We start from the raw sequence: 23,375 nt of genomic DNA on the forward strand, positions 1-23,375 counted from the left end.
AGGGTTGTTAGCCCCATGATCAACCCCCAACCTGGAGGACCAGGGTATCTCTCTTAGTCTGGCCTATCACCTTTGACCTGTCCGGCTTGGGTGGCCCTACAAGGAGCTTATGCTCCCGCCGGCATAGCTCTCAGGATCACTTAGGCACGCAAGCTCCGACATCGCGACAAGATGAAGATACCAGCGTGGGAGAAATAAACTCATATTAATATATATAGAGCAGATGTTCCATGACATAACCTCACAAAAAATACGATCGTGATTTATACCAATAAAGTCCGGACATAACTACGTAAATAATAATACTAATGTAAATAGATGTCAACACTTCATGGTCATAATAATAATAATAATTGTACCGGGCGGTACACCTCCACGCCGTTAATTCAAACATTGTGCCAGTTGAGACTCCTCTGCTGGAGAAAGCCTGAACTTTAACAACCATATTAATTCTAAGGTTTCTCAGAAGATGTCTCTACTGTAAATTTTGAAGTGTTCTGAACTATGCCTGTTTCGATGTGTATTTGTTTGCTCTGCAGTAAGAAATTTGAACATTCTCTAACAGATGTCTCTACCAAAACTGATAACGCTCTCTGGTGTAAAGGAATGAACTGTCCGGAAGAAATTTAACATTCATAAGTTTTGTTTTTGCTAAATTTTGTTCTGTGGTTTGAGAGTTGGCAATATAATCCTTTCTTTCCGCTTGTTTTGAATGTAGCCAATCAAAAATTTCTGTAATTAATTTTCCACCAATCCTAGGTGTCTTCTTCAGTTTTGACTTGTAATCTTTAGCCGACCAATAAAATTTTGTGGGCGGGTTGTAATCATTCATGAAACGTCTCGAATTTTCCGCGAGGGTATATAAACTGCTGATTTTCTTGTCTCCTGGCCACTTCAGTAACATCTATCCGTGTGTGATTATGTAGCAGGGGGCGGGAAGTGCCTCTTTCTTCGGGCAGCAGTTCATCTATAAGGTAATGGCCTTTTAATAACTTCTTTGCTCGCTAGCTCAGCAGTTTAACCCTCGGGGCAGGTTCGAAACTTTCCTTTAAAATGTAAAAGACACTTGGTATAAAATTCTATCTCTTTAACTACAAATTGGGATAGAGAGTGCCTAACCCTCTCGAGCTCCCACTCATAGTGTTTTGAGGTGACTACGTTTTCATAACAGTTTCCCTTCTCTTTGTAATGTAATAAAGTTTTCATATCGTGTCACCTCCGTAGTATGGGATTAGCCCTTGCATAAGCGGCCTAGTGCCAAATAGGTTTTAAAAATGTGTATTAGGAGTGCAAGTTACGCCTCCACTCATGTTGGTATTTTGGGGCCATGTAATTATCCTGTTTCTTTACTGAATAGGCCTCAGTAGGTTGGGTATTTTTACCCCTGTTCTTGTGTGCCTGGAGGGCAGCTTGAAGGTAGAGTTTGGTGTGGCCTTTGATAGGCTTGAACTTTGAGAGCGGGTTGCTCTTTCTCAAATTTGGTTTCTGTGTGCCTCGAGCAGGCTTAACTGGGTAATTGGGAGCTAGTGCTCCTTGGCATGGTTGGGGTTTTCTGCCCCTTTGTTGAACGTTGTTCATATGTAAAGTTGGGCTCATTGCTCAAGGATTGCGTGTCTGGGGGCTCGAAGCCCAAATCCATTAACAAATTGCAATTGTACATTCTTAATTTGTTGATATGCTACCGAGTACCTGTCATACTTGTTATTTCTTGATCTTGAAAAGAAAATATAACCTTTGTTAAATTTTAAATTAACTTTAATTTCGTAAGTTGAGACCTATTCATCCCAGCACCTTCTTTCACCTCTGCTGTTCCACAGATACCTTGGAACAATAATAATAATAATAATAATAATAATAATAATAATAATAATAATAATAATAATAATAATCAATATTTGCATTATTTATCCATGGGTTAAAGAATATTGCTTTCAAGTTATATTAGTCTATTACACTTGCGTCATAATTAACTGCCTACCCCCTGTGGATGGGGGACGCAGACGAAGAATACACCCACGGTATCCCCTGCCTGTCGTAAGGGGCAACCAAGGGATGATCGAATTACAACCATGAGACTACTTGTAATTAGTACCATCATGCAGGGACACCATGGGTCACCTTTACTTGCGAGTAGTACAAGTATGTTAGGCCTATAGATCATTCCATGTTAAGAAAACAGTATTGTTCTTATGACAAGGTTGCCATATCGAACAGCTCTGTTCATTGGCTTCACGGGAAAACCGTGGCATATATATTGGTGAAACTCAGTATTTAAGTTCAAAATAAAAGAAGAAAGAAAGTAAACTGCAAGTTATTTTTGTGAAATCTAGGGTACAGGACTGCCTCTTTATATAATGTTGCCTGGCCAGGCTTCTAGAAGAATATGACACAACATATTTTCTTGTAAATTCGAGAGTTTCCAATAGCCTAGTACAGAACTTTCTACATAAATCTGGTAATCACAGCGTAACGGATTACGCGTAACATACCAATATTGGACATTATAAATTTTCCAGCTAACTCATTCCTGGTCGCCAGCGTTTCGCCCCAGTGTGCTAAGTTGGGCTCATCAGTTGGTAAATAGCACACCTACCAAGACGCCTCCACGGTATACACTAGCCATGCATCTTGGTAGGTGTGCTATTTACCAACTGATGGGTGGGAGGAGGGCTTATTTTGTATTTTACAGCAACATGGATAAACTACTGCACATACAAAACCTCAGTATTGAAGTTCAAGGCAAACTGGGAGAAAATAGACAACAGATAATTTTAATAGGCTCGGCGTGGGGGATGCAGTTAATTGCATTTAATAAATTTGCCCAGGCAACGCCGGGTACTACTGTGGCGTCATGTCGCCCCACGAAAAGAATCGTAAAAATTAAATGCGCTTGTGAAATATGGCAAGAATAAACTGTGCTTAAGAAACAAAAGCTAAATAACAAAACCAAGCACGAATAAACATCATAGCAAATTTCTATATGAGTACAAGTCATGCCGTGATGTATTGCTGCACACCATAGCATTGAAATCTTCAGTAACAACTGCTGTACAGTACTAAAATACTATAACACACATATAAATAAATAAGACAACTTCTCTTCAACAGTGATAAGATGCCGGCGATTCACAGCCTAACAGATTACGTGTAACATACCAACATAGTTGGTCCATTATTGGACATTATAAATTTTCCAGCTAACTCATTGCTGGTTGTCAGCGTTTCACTAAAGCGTGCTTAGTTGGGCTCATCAGTTGGTAAATAGCACACCTACCAAGACGCCTCCACGGTATACACTAGCCATGCGGACCAACCATATTGGTATTATAAATTTACGCATTCGGAACAAATATTTCCAGTTCCCTATGGGAATCGACATCTTTATCAATACGCGTAACATGTACCTCACCAGAGCAACTCAGAAGGAAAATGAAGGAAGGCAACAAAGCGATGGCTGTTCCCGCCATTGTGCTTCCTCCCTGCGAACATATTTATCAAATAGACAATGTTAAGTACACAAGTACCTCGTTTATTCGGCCCTCATTAATCTGGATCTCCGGTTTACCGGATCGAAAATAATAAAAATCTATTTTTATTTATACAGTATTTATTTTACGGTGTCGACTGTTCTTGAATGTCTTTTCCGCCAAGGATAATTAAGGAAAGGAATTGGAAGTAATTTGGCCACGGTCTATGAAAGGTACTGTCCCGGCTTTGCCTGGAATCGAGAATGGAAAACCATTCCCAGGATGGCCGAGGTGGGATTCGAACCCATGCTCTTCTGAATGAAACAAACTATTAATTCACTGATGGTGAATTCGAAAATGAAACCAGTGCGCCATGAGAAGAAACAATGACTTGTGGAGAGGCTACAAAGCAGCTGGACAAACTGGTGGCCTATTTAGAATCCTAGACTGAAACCACACCGGCAGAACTGATATTAGTAAAATGTCTTTCGTGATCGTGCTGCGCACAAATGCTATACAAATGTAAAACAGAAAAAAACTCACACATTATTTTAGTGCACAAAACAGAGTCGTAAATGTAAGAAAGTTTTCTTATATTTTTTATACAATTGAAAAAAAAAAGTATTACTGTATAAGTTATGTTATCAGATTATATAATATGTACTGTATTTATTTTATAGTTTATTGTATTATCTGGATTTTTGATAATCCAGATCAGTTCTGGTCCTACTTAATCCGGATAAACGAGGTTCTTGTGTAATTATTTTAATAACTCAAAAATAAGCAAAGGCATCTCCATACAGGCCATGAAGGCCCTGGAAGCGGTGGAAGGTAAAGGCTTCCACTATTCGTAACCTCGGCACTTGATGAGGTAGAGTGGTTAGCTATATGCCCGGCCGCCATTGCCCCCAGGAAATAACCTGGTACTCATTTTTGGTGTAGGCTGAGTGAACCTCAGGGCCATATGCACCTCCGGAAGTGGAAATCTCATTTCTTAAATTTTACGACTTCTTGACGGGAATTCGAACCCACGTCCTTCCGGGCGAACCGAGTACGCCTTTACTGCCTCAGCCAGGCAGCCCTTATTTTAATAACTCATGGGCAAAAAAAATGCCTGATCCATTTTCTTTCTTTCTTAATACATATAAAGTACATTATAATATTCCTTAATCACAAAGAATTATGGCTGTCTAACAGGGGGAATGTTCTCTTCTTGCAGGTCCGTAAGAGCAATAGGTTTGCGATTAGTAGCAACAGAGCGTGTGAATCAGGGTGGGATTTACAGTACCCGTGATTAGTACCATTGTGAGAAACACCAACCACACCCGGGCGACTGGATTGGGACATTGATGATGATGGTGATGATGATGATGAAGAGAAACACAACGGGTCTGGGCGTTGCCTGTGATTAGTACCACTACTACCACTAATACCACTATACGCGTTGTCTATGATTAGTACCCACTATGTGAGCAACACCATAGGTTTGCGTTACATGCGCGTATTACATTACACGTGAGTAGTACCATAATGTGTGGAATACCGCGAGTCTTCACTACTTTTGATTAGAACTGCAACATGACAGTTACCATGGTTCTACTTTACTAGCGATAAGTACCATTATAAGGGGCCGATGACTTGGATTTTGGACCCTTTAGACAACAAGCATCATCGATTCAGGATTGTGCTTTAGAAACAGTCCCTTGGTCAGTAATACCATTGATATACGATAGTTTCTGGGAATGTGGTGCATTGCGGGTCGGATCCACTGATTGGTTTAATTTCGCATTCACCCATTCATTCTTCGTCATTACGTTTTGAATTCTGGTCAGCGGATGATTTTGGACTTTTAAATTGTCCTAACATTTCGTCTTACTTCGTACCATTAGGGGCCGATGACCTACATTTTAGGCCCCTTTAAAGAACAAGCATCATCATCAATTAACTGACTTAACCAGTTGAAATATCTGGCCAGGGATTGAACCAAGAGCCCTCTGAATTGAAGGCCATTACGCTGACCAATCAGCCAGGAAGCTGGACAATGCTACCGGTATTGTATTAATTATTTAGGGAAATTGTTTCTGTCGTGATAATTGCTGGAGCCTCCGTAGCTCAGGCGGCAATGCACTGGCCTCTCACGGCTGGTTCCATGGTTCAAATCCCGGTCATTCCATGTGAGATTTGAGTTGGACAAAGCAGAGGCGGGACAAGTTTTTCTCCGGGTACTCCGGTTTTCTCTGTCATCTTTCATTTCAGCGACACTCTCCAATATAATTTCATTTCATCTGTCAGTCATAAATCATTGCCCCGGAGGAGTGCAACGGGCTTCGGCAGCTGGCACAATTCCTGTCCTCGTATTGATTAGGTGCGAAATCTCAATCTATAATTGTGACTGTTATACCATCAATATGGACCTATAATGAAATTAATAACTCATGATTCCTGACCCAGTTGAATGACTATTTTTGTGATAGGTGCAAAGGAAGTGCTAACAATTAGAAATAGGAAAGGATTTCCTATTTCTAATTGTGTAGTTCGTCAATACAGAGATGAAGATTATAGATTACGAAGGAAGTGCTATGCAAAATATCGTGTCTAGTACCTATATGAATGTAAAAGTAGAAAGTGCTGCAGGTATCCTACCAACAACACTGTAGATATTCAGACCAAAAAATGCATTATTATTTTCTATTTCCCCAAACCCAGATATGAAACTAAGTTAAAACCTTTTAAAAAATAACTCCGTGGCCTACCAACCGACTGCTGCTCAACCCAAAGGCCTGCAGATTACGAGCTGTCTTGTGATCGGCATGACAGATCCTCTCGGCTTTCTAGATCACAACCGTTATCTCACCGTCAGATAGCACCTCAACTGTAATCACGTAGGCTGTGTGGACTTTCAACCAGCCCTCAGGTCCAGGTAAAAATCCCTGTTGTGGCCGGGAATCAAACCCAGGGCCTCCAGTTAAGAGGCAGGCAAGCTACCCTTACACCGCGGGGCTAGCTGAAATGAAAATCTAACCTACTTAAAATATAATACATAATCTACCGAACAACTCAATGTTAAATTTAAGTAATTATCCAAAACCAAAAACCAAAACCCAAGACACTTAATGCCCTTGAAAGGGCCTTGGCCTGCCCAGCGACCGCTGCTCAGCCCGAAGGCCTGCAGATTACGAGGGGTCGTGTGGTCAGCACGACGCATTCTCTCAGGCGTTATTCTGGGCTTTCGAGACCGGGGTCACCATCTCATCGTCAGATAGCTCCTCAATTTCAATCATGTAGGCTGAGTGGACCTTGAACCAGCCCTCAGGTCGAGAGAAAAATCCCTGACCTGGTCGGGAATCGAACCCGGGGCCTCCGGGCGAGAGGCAGGCACGCTACTCCTACACCACGGGGCCGGCTTAAATAATTATCACTAATATTAATTACTACAAACAAACACTAGTGTGGTTTCTTTTTTACAGGTATGCTTTAGTGTCCGGCATACTGGAAAGCTTTAAAGTTGCAGATCTACATACCAGTTGTGGTCACGATCCTCTTCACCCTTCTCCAGGTGTCCTATGAAGCAGTGTTTTGTTGAATTGATATTCTCAAATGGAAATTCTAAGTTCCCATGGAGGGAATTGGATTCTTTTCCACCAATAGAGCATATCAAAAATCAGATCAAAAATTAGATGGATGGCTTTTCCGGCGTTTGCTCTATTAACCAGCGTTTCGTCTTAGGTCTGACACTAGACTCTTCAGAGTGGGATGTGTCAATCGGTGAAATCAAATTACGGTTCCCAACTGAGTTTTGATTGAGAATCTATTTGTACTGTTCTTCCGTCTTGCATAATACACCTCTTATGTCATTTTTCTCTATCATTCTGTTCTTGTCCTAGCTTCATTGTTCTAAGAATGGCAAGTAAGCTGGGCTTTAAGAAGAAATGGATAACATTAGGAGCTTTCAGAGTGGGTGGTACTTTAGACATTCTTAGAAATAACAGAACATATGTCTGATAATAGTGTAAAACGCTCGTACGTGAAATATTTATCATATCGCCGTGCTGAGTGGTTTATACGGTTGAGGCAATGACCTTGTGACCCCGACTGGCAGGTTCGATCCTGGTTCAATCTGGTGGTGTTTGAAGGTGCTCGGATATATCGGCCTCATGTCGGTAGATTTAGTGGGATGTAAAAGAAGTCCTGCGGGACAAAATTCCGGCACCTCGATGTCTCTGAAAACCATTAAAATAGTTAGTGGAACGTAAAAATAACAACATTGTTATTTATCATATCGATGGCCTAGTTCTAATATCACATATCTGACAATGCTCTTCCTGTCAGTTATTTCACTTAAGACTTGTCTCACCTTCCAGCCACATATGAATATTTAGACCATCAGAACATTTTTCTTTGTGTTCATTTTCCTATGCCTATGTGTATAAAGGAAAATGAACCTCACCGTTCCGTACTTTTGGAATGTATGTCTGTATGAAGTATTTACGAACTCCTACAGTAGAATATATTTTATCTAATAAGTAATATTTTTTGGTTTATCGTAGGTCAGACAGTCTTCTCTCAGGTGCCAGCTCTCTCAGGTGCCAGCAGATTGGACTTGGAACCTCCAGATTGGTGAAGTTTTAATTCTTAGGTGAGTACTTGTAAATTGTATCTTATTATACATTAAGAAAGTATGGGACGGTACTTTAGACATCCCTAGAAATAGAAGTACAGTCGAGACCAGTTATGACGACTCCGAAGGGACCGTTGGTCATTATAACGAGTCACAAAGACTTTTTTTTGGTTTTGTTGCTAAAAATATCATATCTGTAAGTTTTAGGCTGTATTCTTATGTGGTTAATTAACAGAATAAAGTTAAGACTTAAAAATACATAAGTTAAATGAGTACTCTATTTGTGGAGTGGGGCTGTGAGGAATTTTTTCTTCTAGTGTTTACACAGTACATACAGCAATAATATGTCAGTAAAATATAAAGTGAGGAAAAAAGTAGCAACAATGTAAATTGATCAGAAATGTCACACACGGTTTTGGCTAATAAATGAGATGTTTTCTCCGTCCTTCTAAATTGTAGAAATCGTTGAGTGTGATACACACGGTTCCCTCGCAGTGCTGACGTTCATTATTTATTTACCATAAACCTTTACAGTATCTATGGAAGGACAGCTCCTCTACACATAGTGCCTCCCGACCTGGAATAATCCTGTAAATCCTAAACTAAAATAATCGTATACACTATATACAGGTAAAGTAACAACGTATAATTTATACATATTTCTCATTTATACAACTTTTCACTGCCTGGTTCATTCTTCCAACTATTCTCATTCATTTTCTCACCGCACGTGATACATAGCATAACATTTAACTATATTTATATTTTTACATTTAATGTTGGCGGGGAGGTCGTCCCAAAGCCACGCTGAATGAGCAAAGAAACCTAGTTTGTAGGACTCAGTTCGCGCAAAAAGGGGTATAAGACACACCCCTTTGTCCTGCGGACGGAGCTGTAGGATAAGGAGATTCTGGTGAAAGGTGAGTGGCCCCCGTGACAGACTTGTGTAAGAAGGTGACATCGCTTTGTTTACACAAGGAAGCTATTGACGAGAGCTGTTCTTGTTAATTAGTCGTTCGGTGCGACATTGGAGTCCTTCTAGTTTGTGAAAATTTGATGTAATGGTACAGTACCAGGCAGATACACCATACATGTTAGTATAGGTCTCACTAGTGTCAGGTATGGCATTCGACTTGCACCCATGGAGACTTCTGTGCATAAAACCGAGCACCATGGCAGCTTTGCACATTCTTTTGTGTTTCAAGACCTACTTAACCTAATGTATTTACATTCGCCAGCATCAGTGTTGAGACCGTTGAGGTAACACCACACCGCTCTAGTGTTCAAGTCCGATTGTAACTTCAGATAATCATCTGCACATTGTATATCCCTGTACATTACTGTGTCATCAGCATGCTGGGCCACACATAGGTAAATCAGAGACGAATGCATTAAATAATAAAGGTCCTAAGACGGTGTCTTGACATACTCCTGAGGTTACTTTAACGGTCGAAGATCGAACTCCATCAAACACAACTCGCTGAGTTCGTCCCTCGAGAAATGACCGTGACCATGCTAGTACACTTCCCCTGATATTCATCCGTCTTAATTTTAACAAAAGTTGTTCATGCGGGATTTGGTCAAAAGCTTTAGTTCAGTCCAAGGCCACGCAGTGTACCTGAACAATTATAGATTTCTCCAGGGAGCCTTTCATCAATAATCTTTGTTACTAAAGTATTACAGGATCTTTCACTTAGCAGATTACCTTCCCGGAAGTATTTCCATCATTCGATACATTTACTTACGTGGGATGTGAGAGTCACCAGCCGATAGTTGTCAATAAACGATTTGTCCCCTTTCTTGAACATCAGAACTACATCAGCACTCTTCCAATCTTGAGGCAGTGATCCACAGTGAAGTTCGGAGAGAGATGGTGCCACCAACTTGACACAGTCACGGATTATAGCTGGGTATTTTGTCAGGGCCGCTCGTCGCATGGGGTCGAATCCTCTTCAAACTTGCTAGTACCTCAAGTTCCGAGAAGTAGAGGTTGGAGAGAGGGAGGGTCGTTATATACATGTCCCCAGCTGATTGTACCTGGGAGAATTCTGTTTACATTTTTCACTGAAAGCTGAGGCGATGTCTGCGGGCGTTGAGATGAATTTCCCGTTAGCTTGAAAGGAGCTTGGTGCAGCGCCGCCACAGTTCCTTTTTAGTAGTTTGTTTCCCCATTTTGTAATCACTATATTATTTGTGTCTTTTCTACGGTATTAAACACTTTCCCTTTCTTTTGTGACATTTTCACAGCGATGCTTGCCTTGACTGTTAAACAGACAGACTGATTTGTTATCTACAATTTACTGAAAACAAGAGTTTGAAAAAAGGCTTTACAGTGTTGTCAGCACTCCCCAAATCCATAACAAAGAAAAACATTGGACGTTATAGTCGATACATTTCTCTGAAAATGTGAAAAAATATACGCCGTTTTACATGATATATCACAATGGGATATGTCACACTAAATGATTCTTTAAAATACAGTGCTTATATAGGATTTAGACAGGACCATTAGAATTCGCTGTTGTATCCAGTACGTCCTTAAAAGCGATGTTGCAATAAACGGTTTCGACTGTACTTAAATCTGCAGTATAGAGTCAAAAACCCTTACATGGAATTTTTATCATGTCTGAGAGGCCTTACTAATATTTTGTGGGTTATAGGTCAGCACGTCTTCTCTCATTTGCCAACAGAACGGACTTGGACCCTCCAGATTGGAGAAGTTGTAAAATTATGGTGAGTGTTTTTTCATTATATTTTATTAAATTGATTGTTAATGGCCTGTGATTCTTGTAACAGTGTTGAGGAACAGTGCTAGGTTGTTATTGATGTTTGCATCTGGTCAGGAATTACGGAGAGCTATTATGTTGACTATTTACAATATATCACAAATATAGCTTGAGGACTGGTGACTTGTAAAAAACTGGCTCATTAGTGTAAGGTCATCGTCATTGAACCTTCCAGGATATTTTGGATGCATCCCAGAACTGGAGAGTTTATCATAAAGACACGAGAGATTCAGTAGGAGGGGGAGTATGCTTGCTGGTGAAAGGAGAATTCTTAAGCTACGATAAAGTTAACAGCAAAGAACATGAAATTATAGATGTAAAGCTCATCTCTGAAATCAATAGGCAACCTGATGCTTTTGAGGTGTATGGACCTGGAAGCAGATTATGCTGATGCAGAGTTATTTGATAAAATAATCAGCTTTGTGGGAAACGACACAGAAAGGTACTTGATTGCCTCGGATGATGTCAAATGTTAACTGGGAAGGTAATGGTTAATCTGGGAAGGACAGAAAACCGTATGTAAAGATAGTTGGATATAAGGATAATATCCAGGTAGAGGAAGTAGATTTATCTACAATAACAAAGAGATGTAAAAGTTAAAAGCTAGAAAATCAGCTGGAATTGATAAGATGTCTGTGGATATACTAAAGCAAGGGCTGCCTTATTGGGCAAAGTGTAATGTTTGCATATATAATGTAAATTAAACATTGTAGTTTAAAAATACATCCACAAATCTGTCCTTTTAACAAATATAGCTGCAGAAAATGTTACATTCATATCCGGTGGTGGAGGTATCACTTCTTGTGGTTTGCAATGGAAGAAGATAATGTTGGTGTAGGTGGTGCCCGAGTATTGCAATATATCCTTTAAGGGCTGCAGGGGCTACTTTCTTCATAATACTGTTAGGAATATGCAACCTTTACAAAAGGCAATTTTAAAGAAAGATGTTATGATTTCCCTTGTGCCGACTATACATCTGGATAAAGTCAGTCCTCTTGGTTTTATGTTTTTCAAAGTAATGAGGGACAGTCAGATTGTGCACTCTCATAGTGGTTTGTTGCCGTGAGTTTTGGATATGATTGTTGGGTCGATTATGAATGCAGATCCATCAACCTTTTTTGTATGCAATGATGTCTATACACTGTGTATTTCTTTCATCAGATAGACCCTGGAGTTTCTCGTGAACAGTATACCCAAAGTTAGTAGGCCCTTTTGCTATCAGTGAATGGATTCGTTGATGTCTACTGTTCTGCAGAGTCTCACCATATGAGTAACTAGCTGATGTACCCGTACTTTCCTACGGAATTTTCAAAAAGACTGTCTTTGTGGTGGTTTTCCCAACTTAAGTCAGCATAGGTTATAACAATGACGTCAGTAGGAATGTCACAATTAAAAGCAATGTTATCATATGAAATACTTGATCAATAGAAAAACCACACGTTTTTTTCCTTTTAAAAAAACAATACTACGCAGCCGATCTAATAGTCCAAAGTTCCAGAGCTGGAATCACCAGGCCGCAGACAGCCATGAACACTCCTCTGCCATTATTCCGTTAAGTGTGCACAATGCTCTCTGCAGTCATTGCCTCAGAGTATGGATTGAATAGCTGGAGTGCTATGATGAATCAGTGTGTCCGTACCAGTAGTATCAGAAAATGTATGAACCAGAGGAATGGCTTGCTAAAGAACAGAGAGATCTAATTCCCCAGCTACTTCCCGCCAATATTCAGGCAGGCTGTTATATTCGGTACGCAGCAGTAATCCCATCTATCGGAGATGAGTGGCAGCAAGGTACCTTCCCCTAAACTACCATTTCAACCCGAGTGAATAAAATTATTTATAGCGTAGACTGTTGTTCCTTATTCCCCGAATTCACATACCAGTTTTGATTAAATTCTGTTCACCATTTTTCTCGTGGCTGGCGTTGATATGGACTTAGCAACAAAAATAAAAATTCATGTTATCATAGTCGGTACGGTGAAAATGTATAAGACATAAATGATCGGAAATTAAATATTATGTAACTTTAGTTATGTAGTATTTGTCAGTAGAACCAGTAATAACATAAATATATGAGAATTAAATTTTAGGCCTTTCCCTAAACTACCATTTCACTCACTGTTTATAAAATTTTTTATGGCCTAGATTGTAGATACTTATTCCCCGACTTTACATACCAATTTTCATTAAATTCTCTTCAGCTGGTTTCTCGTGACGTACGTACGTACTTACTTTTTAAATTCTGAGCATTATACAGACAAAGCTCTTATTTTATATACAGTAGAAGTTCGTTATAGTGAGAATTCATAACTGCGAAAATTTTACTCGCTATAACGGATTGTCGTTATACCTGATTTTTCGTAAAATTAGGGAAAACCCCATACACATTAAAATCAGTATGAAACAGCAATCAATTTGTTCAGAACTTGTTTTCGCGGATGATATCCACACTATGGCTTACTCGTTTGTTATTTTTCAAAATCCGATACTACGTGAAAGTGTATGTTCAATTTCATTCTGAAAAGGTTATAATATCACTCCAGAGGCCTTTTCTTCTTCGAACAGCATCATCTAACCCAACCGTATATGTATCATGAAAATGTATTTCAAGCGCACATACAGATAACCCCCTCGCTACATATTTACATGGGGACAGCCTGTCTGAAATTTAACTAAACGTGAGAAATTATAAACTATCCTCTGAATCAGTGTTCTACTCTGCCAAATCTTGAGGTGTATCACATTCTTACTTAATTTCAGTATATAACATAAAAAATTAAGTGATTGTATACTTCAGTCTTTATTTCTAACGAGTTGACAACTGCTATTGGCCATGTCATTTAGGCTTTTTATTACGAAAACGTGTTATCCTCTTTCATTATATATATATATATATATTTTTTTTAGAGAACAGCAGTTGACGGGTATTACTCATAGGCTCCGACATAGCTGTCGAATGTTGACGAGACAGCTTGCAAGTGTATGTAGCGAGAGAAAAATACTGTACCGAAAATGATCGATTGAATTTTGTGGTAAATGTTTCAGTTTTCTTATTCAAATAGCGTCACCTAACCTAATTTAACCGTACTATATGTATCATGAAAACATATTCCAGGCGCTGGTAGAGAAATGATAACATTCTCGCTATAAATTTACGTGCGAATAGCCTCTCAGAAATTTAACCAGATGGAAAAGAAAAGAAAAAACTAACCTCTGAAATCAGTGATGTGCTGTTCTATATCTTGAGCTGTATTGCATTCTTACTTAATTTCAGTGTAGAGTATTAAAATCAAGCGAGTGTTTTTAGCCTTTATTTCTAACAAATTAACAACTGCTATCGACCACGTTATTTACGTATTTATTATGAAAACATGTTCTCCTTTTCCATTCCGATTTTCTTTACGGAACAGCAGTTGATGAATATTATTAATTAACTCCAACATCACCCTCGAATGTCGACGAGAGACCTCTCAAGTGCTCATAGCGAGAAAACTATACTGTACCGAATATTATCGATCACATTTTATGGCAAACGTTTCAGTTTTCTTATTTAAATAGTGTCACTTAATCTAACTTAACCGTACTTTATGTATAATGTAAACATATTTCAAGTGTCAGTAGAGCAATGATAAACTTCTCTCTATAACTTTACATGGTAATAGCCTTTCCGAAATTTAACGAGACGCGAGAAAATATAAAACTAACCTCTGAAATCAGTGATGCACTCTGCCACATTTTGAGGTGTATTGCATTCTTACGTAATGACAGTATTTAGCATTAAAATTAAACAATTGTTCGCTTCAGCCTTTTTTCTTAATGAGTTAATAACTGCTATCAGACACGTTATTTACGCATTTATTACAAAAACATGTTCTCTTCTTTCATTTCCATTTTGCTTTATGGAACAGCAGTCTACGGTTATTACTAATCTACTCCAACAACGCCTTCGAGTTTCTACAAGAGAGCTCGCTAGTGGACATAGCGAGTAAACGATACCGAAGATGATTGATCAAATGCGGTATAATTGCTGAGTGCATAAATATCGGAAACGAAAATATCGCACACGCTTAGTTGCTCGTAATAACGTATTCGTCTTTGATAGGGCTCTCGTTGTAACCGAAGGATAACTGTTGTTATAATTGGGTTCTCGTATGCCATACTTGCTGTAGCAGACTTCTTCTGTATATAGATATCCTAATGCATGTTAAGGTGTGATCTCTTTGAACAGCACCTATGGTAGTTATTAGCTTGGGATTTTCTAGGTACCACTGCCACGTTAGCCACTATTTTCTATCCATGATGATTAGAAATCCATTTATCTGTGGGTAGACACTCTTTGATGCCTTTGTCCTTTACTGGAAGATAACAACACATATCAAATTCAGAATTTCTAAGCTTAATTTTTCGGGTACGTAGGAGGCCATCTCTTAGTTTTTTCAGACTGATATAATCTGTGAGGCCAAGATTCTGAAGATATTGTATACTCTCCTGATCAAGCTTTCTTGTGTTGTTGACATAAGGGCTATTTACTCTTTTTAAGCATCGTAGCCCATTCATTTGTCGGAGGGTCGTTTCCCATCACCACATTCTTACTGTAATTGGGGTTCAGATGAAGCCTGGCTTCCTTGAAACTTTGTATTGCCGTTCTTGTTAGCTCAGTATCACTCTCCATTCGTTCGAAAAGTTTTTCCATGTGTTGTTTCAATTTATATTGGAATTTTTCTTTTACCTCCATATCTTTTAATTTCCATACTTTTAATTTCTTCTCTCTTATTTCTTTAGTTTTCACTATTTTTCCTACTTACATTTTTGCTAGCACTACTGTATGGTCTCCATCAAAGGATACTTGTGGTAAGGCTATTACATCTAACAACTGTCTACAATTGGCTCTTTTCACGAACAAGTAATAAATTACTGTCTTTATCCTTCTGTTTCCAATCTTTATCTTGTAATTTTTCTGCTATTCTTCTTTCGAACCATGTTTTGCCCACATTTAACCCATTTCTTACACAAAAATCCTTCAAATTGTCTTCCTCTTCATTCCATATCCAAAAGGTTTCCTTTACTCCATTCTCTGACCTTAAGTGTAACTTGATTATTCTATCAATTGTGTAGTCCACTTCATCTACACACTCGTCTAAGATCTAGTTGTTTGTTATTCCCACTGCATTCTTTGCATCATATCCTCCACACCCTAAACTTCTCCTTTCCTTTTTCCTCTCCACTTAACCTCATCAGTGGCCAACACTGAGGGCTACCGAGGCCATCAGTGAAGTCCAAACTTCAAACGAGTACGATGGAAATCTAAAGCCCATTACAATGTAAGCATCTGACACATTGTTCCATTTACAAAACTTGAACGCAATGAGATAAAACGTCGCACATATTTCTGAGAGCAAGGCATCGGAGACTGATATTGCAGGCCAGATGCTGCGTCCCTCCCGCCTCGACTCACCTTGCTTGGCTTGCTGCTGTATTGCAAGTAATCAGCTTCATTTCCCGTATGAAATTCTAATCACAGAGACTTACGGTAATTGAAATCTTCCACCTTTTTGATACTTTTTATTTGCTTTTTAGCAAAATCAATTATAAACAGTACATGTTTCGTTCTCACTTGAGAACATCTTCAGCTGTTGTTAAGCTTAGGTGAATCACTAAGTTTCTAAGTACATTATTTTCAGGTACATTGTTCCTCTTAAAACATTCAACAATAATTAGAACAGTGTCAAGAAGTCAGTCATTTAAAAAAAACCTTTTAACTGGAAGACAAACAGATATTTTTAGTGCAACAGAGTTGAAACTTTTAACAACTATTCCAATGAATAGATGTAGTTTTTTAAGTAGGCTATCTATGTATTCATCCTGTCTCATTTCATCAACTCATTAACCCCCACATTGTTTTAACATCATTTTAATTTAATTTATATTCAAATAGTTTTTAAGAGGAACAACGTACCTGAAAATAATGTACTCAGAAACTTAGCGTCTCACCTAAGCTTAACAACAGCTGAAGATGTTCTCAAGTGAGAACGAAACATGTACTGTTTATAATTAATTAATTTTGCTAAAAAGCAAATAAAAAGTATTAAAAAGGTGGAAGATTTAAATTATTGTAAGTCTCTTTGCTGCTGTGTATCGGATAGGAGGGGGGACCGAGGGGTGGGGGTAGGTGTGCTAGGCTTCGTTCTATCAGATCGCCTGCTAACTATCAACCATGCGTTACTCATCGTATATACTACCTCACCTCGTACTTCTGACTTATATAGATAACAGAGAGCTGGTATTTCACTCCTGTTTACTTCTATATCCTTGGAGCAGGGCTGCTCTTATAGGAGAAATATAGGTTTTTTTTTTTTTTTTATAGGTAAAATGAAATGCAGTCTTTCAGGTTTAGTGTTCTCTTTGGTTGGTTGGAATCGAACCTGTGATAATGGGTTCGACACCAGCACTGTTCTACCAAGGAAGCGAATAAACCAATGAAATGAAATGGCATATGGCTTTTAGTACCGGGAGTGTCCGAGGACATTTTTGGCTCGCGAGGTGAAGGTCTTTCGATTTGACTCCCTTAGGCGAGTCATGATGATGATGATGACGAAACATACACCCAGCCCCCGTGCCGGAGAAACTAACCAATGTTGGTTAAAATTCCTGACCCTGCCAGGAATCGAACCCGGGACTCCTGTGACCAACACGCTAACCATTTAGCCATGGAGCCAAAATAAACCAGCGATGGGTACAACCGCTGGTAGTGCTGTAAAATTCAACATTTTAATTTAATAATAATAATAATAATGATAATAATACAAATAGTGCATGGCATCTGTATAGGCTTGGTGGTGACCTAATGAGATGAAATGAATCACGAAGGCATCATAAACACCCAGTTTCCAGCCAGGGGAATTAAAAGTATGAGGAGTTTGATTCTGAGAATTGAACTGGGCCCATAGACCAAAGGCAAGCATTCTATCCATTTAGCCACAAAGCTGGACTTTAATTTGCTAAACCTTAGGCTGCCATTTCCACTGATTAGGTGTTAAGTACTGGCAGTAGCAGAGGCCAGGGCAGTAGCTTGTGAAGCAGCCTTGACAACACAGCAGGCTTCTCCGTTGGTTATTGGCCGCAGCTCAACATGCTTAAGGCTTGACGTTAACTAAATCAACCATCGAAAAGGGGTAATCTAAGTTTAGTGGTAGCCCACGCCTGGAACCCAGCATACATCGCTGAACCTCATTCAATCCCATCATAGCTGTATTCTCCTTCTCCATGATATCAATCGCCTCTTCTGACTTTCAAGTCAGTTACATTATAGTACAAACAAAGTATGATTCAAATATTTGAGACTATGGAGAAAACTAACACTCATTTTTTTTGGATATAGATAAATTCAAGTTGGAAGACTTTTTGTGTGTATGAAATATATCTTGGAAATGATGATTTCAAGTAAGATGTTTTAACTGATGATATAAATGGCAAATAGCTTTCTGTAGGAATATTTTGAAGTGATTGATTTGCAGACCAGTTTTGGCAAGTCTTCTTTCATACAATGATGTAGTGTAATTTGATAGGATGAGTCTGTATATTGAACTTGCGACAAAGAATTCTATTATCATTTGATAACTTAAAAAATTATAATGAAAGCACTGTTTTAGGATATCACAGGTCTCTTGTATGAACTGTCCAAATCATAATTTGAAACAGACGGAGCTGTCTCTAGAATATAGAGAGACTAGTTAAATTCCTTAGTAGTAAAGAAGAAACTTGATGTTTTAAGCTTTAAGAAAATTTGATTTGAAAACAGAATAATGTGCTCTTGTTGACAATTTTGAGTCAAGTTTCTGTGGTTAAAACCTGGTTGGAAGAATAACCTGAAAAATCTCTTCCTGTGCTTTATGCTGACCAGTTTCAGACTTTCTTTCAGTTTTTCTTCTTTCCAGCCCTTCAAGTTCTCTTGATTTATTTGTTCATTATAATGGTATGTGTAACATTTCCTCATGTTCTTCCATTGTAATGAAAGTATTCAAGAGAATTTTATCATTTTATAGCAAGTATGGACAACCTTCTTGAAGCAGTGTGTAGCTATAGAGTTTTAACCATATTCTTAAATTGAAGATAAATATGTCTGGAAACTGCTTTGGTACAAAAATAGATTTATTATATTTGATCCTCGAAGGAGGACTGTAGAAATCCGTTATACCGAGAAATCATAACGGCGAAAAATTTACTCGCTATAGCGGATTGTCGTTATGTCCGATTTTTCTTAAAAGTTTGGATAAAACCCCACACACATTAAAATCGGTATGAAACGGCAATCAGTTTGTTCAAAACTTGCGTTTTTGTGGGTAATATCCACACCACGCCTTACTCGTTCATTACTTTTCTAAATCCGATACTACGTGAAGGTTTGTGTTTAATTTCATTTTGAAAAAAAATTATAGTATCGCTCCAGAGGCCTTTGTGGCAAACGCTTCAGTTTTCTTCTTCAAACAGCATCACGTAACCTAATCGTATATGTATCATGAAAACATATTCCAAGCGCCAGTAGAGAAATGATAACATTCTTGTTATAAATTTACATGGGAATATAGCCTCTCCGAAATTTAACCAGACGCTAGAAAATATAAACTAACCTCTAAATTTAGTGATGCGCTCTGCCATATTTTGGGGTGTATCGCATTCTTACTTAATTTCAGTGTAGAGCATCAAAATTAAGCGATCGTTTACTTGCCTTTATTTCTAATGCGTTAACAACTGTTATTGACCACGTTATTTACGTATTTGTTACGAAAACATGTTCTCTTTCATTTTTAATTCTCTTTATGGAACAGCAGTTGATGGCTATTGTTAATTGACTCCTCCAACTTTGCATTCAAATGTCGACGAGAAAGCTCGCAAGTGCACATAGCGTGAAAACTATATCAAAGGCCGCATTTTGTGGCTATTGCTTCAAACATTGTCACCTACCCTAACTTAAGCACGTATGTTCCACGAAAACATATATCAAATGCCAGTAGAAAAGTGATAACATTCCCGCTATAAATTTACATAGGAACAGCCTTACTGAAATTTAACCAGACGTGAGAAAATATAATCTAACCTCTGAAATCAGTGATGCGATCTGCCATATCTTGAGGTGTATCCCATTCTTACTAAATTGCAGTATTTAGCATTAAAATTAGGCGATCATTTACTTCAGCCTTTATTTTTAATGAGTTAACAACTGCTATCGGTTACGTTATTTACGAGTTTATTACAAAAATATGTTCTCTTTCATTTTTCTTTACGGAAAAGTAGTAGACGGGCTTTACTAATCATCTCTGACATAGCCTTTGAACGGCGACAACAGAGCTCCCTAGTTGATATAGCAAAGAAACTATGCCAAAGATGATCGATCGCATGCAGTATAATGGCTGGGTGCATAAATATCGGTAATTGAAAAATATTGCACACGCTTAATCGCTCATAATAAGAGATGCTTCGGTGAAAGGGCTCTTGCTGTAATCGAAGGATAATACACAGTTTAATATAGGAATTTCAAAGTGACAGAAAAATCTGACATAACGGTGTTCTCGTTATATCCCGTACTCGCTTTAACAGACTTCTGCTATATTAATAAGGTCTTTGGTTAATATATTTATTTTCTTTCTCATTTAACTCTTTGGTTACAATGTATATTATTTTGCAGATGATATTGCCGCGATCTTATCTCAAGTATTGAGGTTTTTTAATTTTAAAAAACTGAGCGGAGCGTATAAAAGTAGGAAAGATCACAATGTGAAGATAAAGTTGGAATTCTAGAGGACAAATTGGGGGATAATATTAATTTATAGGACTAGGAGTAAGGACGGGGATAAAATATCAAGGAAAATGTTTGATAAATTTGCAAGTTCTTTGAAAATGTTCAAGAAAAGGCTAGGTAAACAATTGATAGGGAATCTGCCACCTGGGTGACAGCCGTAAGTGCAGATCAGTGGTGATTGATTGATAATGTAAATTTGAATATAATATGAGTTGGTAATCAGAAAGTTGTCCATACTTGTTAGAAATGGTTTGATTTTTTTTTTATCTAGTAGTATTGCCAACTCTTGGAAGTGGTGTTATTAAAAAATGGTACAGATAATCTGAACCTAAAGTTAATGTGCTTAAAAACTTTCAATTTAACACGTTTGTCCAACCCTTGTCCCGTTCTTTACGGGGTCGGGTGTGAAGCGAGTTTTTGCAACCGGGTGCTCTTTCTGACGTAAAGTTCAACAGAGGAGCTAGTAAGATGAAATGAATGACGTGATAGTAGGAAGGGAGAGAGGTGAAACCCGGTGCTGGCACATAGTCTACTTCTGTTGAAAAGCACCAAGGGGCCTGCTCAAGGCTCAACGTCTCCATCCGACGAGTGAATCACTATCAACAGTGTCGCATGCCCTCACTCCATGTGAGCACTGTGGAGAGATTCAGAATTTATTCCAGGCTTTTGGCACACAACCTAGTGATAAGAAATTGTATAGCACCACCTCTCCAACTTGTCAACATTCTGTTGAATTTTTTTCGACCTTTGGGACTCGAACTGGCTAACCTTGACAATCTTGGCCACCAGGCAAGCCATTTGGAGAAATTATCATAAAATTTTTCCATTTACTAACTCGAAATAAATTGTTAGTGTTTGACGTCCTAGGAAGCTTGGCTGAATAGTGCAGTCTTTTGGCATTTAAGAGTACAAGAGACCTGCTCTAACTGAGCGAGTTGGCCATGCGGTTAGGACTGCGTAGCTTTAAGCTTGCATTCGGGTGATGGTGGGTTCAGGGCGTCCTTGAAAATGGTTTTCCGTCGTTTCCCATTTTCACACCAGACAAATGCTGGGGTCCCAAATCTAGGCCTTTCCCATCTTTGCGTCGCCGAAAACTTTCAATGCGTTTGTACGACGTTAAAAACACTACCAAAGAAAAGGCCTACTCTAAGGAGAAAATCTCTTGTGACTTATAGTAGTTGAAGGGAGATAAACACGTGCCCTTTCAATACCTCATGCCAACAAAACCAAAGAAATAACAGTGCCATTTTAAACTGTGGTAAAATGAGGGTGGTTGATAAACATTCCGCAAGATTATTTCTTCACTAGTAGGCAATTGTAAAACCTCCATGACTCAGGAGGCAGCACGCCAGCTTCTCGGTTCAGTGGTTCGAATTGTGGTCACTCCATGTGAAATTTATGCTGGACAAAGCAGAGGTGGGAGAGGTTTCTCTCCGGTTTTCATTGTCTCTTTTATTCCACCAACGCTTTCCAATATCCCATTTGTCAGTCATTACTACCCCAGAGGAATATGACAGGCTTTGGCAGCCAGCACAGTTCGTACCCTCGCTGCTAGATGGGGGCTTCATTCATTCCACTCCTAGGCTTTGGCAGCCAGCACAGTTCGTACCCTCGCTGCTAGATGGGGGCTTCATTCATTCCACTCCTGACCCAGACGAATGACTGGAAACAGGCTGTGGATTTTCATAGTAGGCAATTATGTTTACATATACACTTCCAATTGTTGGCACTACTGCTGTGTATTAATAACGAAAACAGCTTATAGTTTCATCTGCGAAAACACCTGTGTGAAAAGTTTCCACTCGAGATAAAATGCTAACAGTTTAATACCGAGAGTTGCCTCAAATTTTGACATCACAGTGGTTTTTGCAGGTGCTTGTATTATGTGTTGAGTACTGCTATTGCACAAGTGGGGGAATAAGAGTGCTCTCTTGTGCAATAGCAGTACTGTAGTAGATGGGCTTACTATTAGTAATCTTTCAAATTTTTTTTTCTTGAACAGGAAAGTCTGTGATTCATGAAAGTTTCGACACTGAACCTGGACACTTGAAATAAGGTGTTGGACTTAGGGTATATTTTTAAGCTGTTTTTCTACTCAAAAATGCAGATTTTGTAGTAAATTTTATATATTTTTTGTACATTTAGTACAATAAATTTAGTTCAAAAAGCATTTTCATAATCTTATTTATTATGCAATTGTGAAAAATAAGTGAAGAAAAAAAAAACTAAGTCCAAACTTCCCATACTTTGTTTATTCAGAACAGAAAAACCTAAAAAAATTGATTTTACAATACAAGAAAAGGAAAATATAAGGTGTGTGGGTAGAAATATTCATTAACAAGTCCTCTGTTCTTTATATCCTTTATTATGTAATTTTCTCAATGTTTACAATAGTAATACAAGATGATAAAGGCTAAAGAAAGACACCACCTTCTTTGGTTTTATCAAATTTTGAGTATCCTCAACTCGTGAACCATTCAAGATATCAACATTCTCTTTCCACTTTCAGTAATGGAACCAGCTTTGTCTTCTTGTAAGAACATATCAAATCTTTCTTTTTACTTGAACCTACAAATATTACACATTCAGTACCATCATTATTTTGACAATCAGAGAAGTACTTCATAAAAATACTATAGTAAATGAAGGATGTTTGAATAAATCATATTTTGTCTAAGTACTTTTCTGATTTTCAAAATAATCACCATG

At 38.4% G+C, this 23,375-nt stretch overlaps 1 long non-coding RNA gene across 1 annotated transcript in view; it reads left to right on the forward strand.

The window, feature by feature from the left end:
* The window catches only part of LOC136884914 (uncharacterized), a 46,867-nt gene extending 24,038 nt beyond the window's left edge, over positions 1–22,829 (forward strand). Inside the window, exons 2-4 of the long non-coding RNA XR_011018914.1 lie at positions 8,015–8,103; positions 10,746–10,818; positions 22,669–22,829. This is a non-coding gene — a long non-coding RNA (uncharacterized lncRNA). The remainder of the gene's footprint in view (positions 1–8,014; positions 8,104–10,745; positions 10,819–22,668) is intronic.
* The last annotated feature ends 546 nt before the right edge of the window (positions 22,830–23,375 follow it).

The sequence above is a fragment of the Anabrus simplex genome, chromosome 13, assembly GCF_040414725.1.
Source record: "Anabrus simplex isolate iqAnaSimp1 chromosome 13, ASM4041472v1, whole genome shotgun sequence".
In the NCBI taxonomy this organism is placed as follows: Eukaryota; Metazoa; Arthropoda; class Insecta; order Orthoptera; family Tettigoniidae; genus Anabrus; species Anabrus simplex.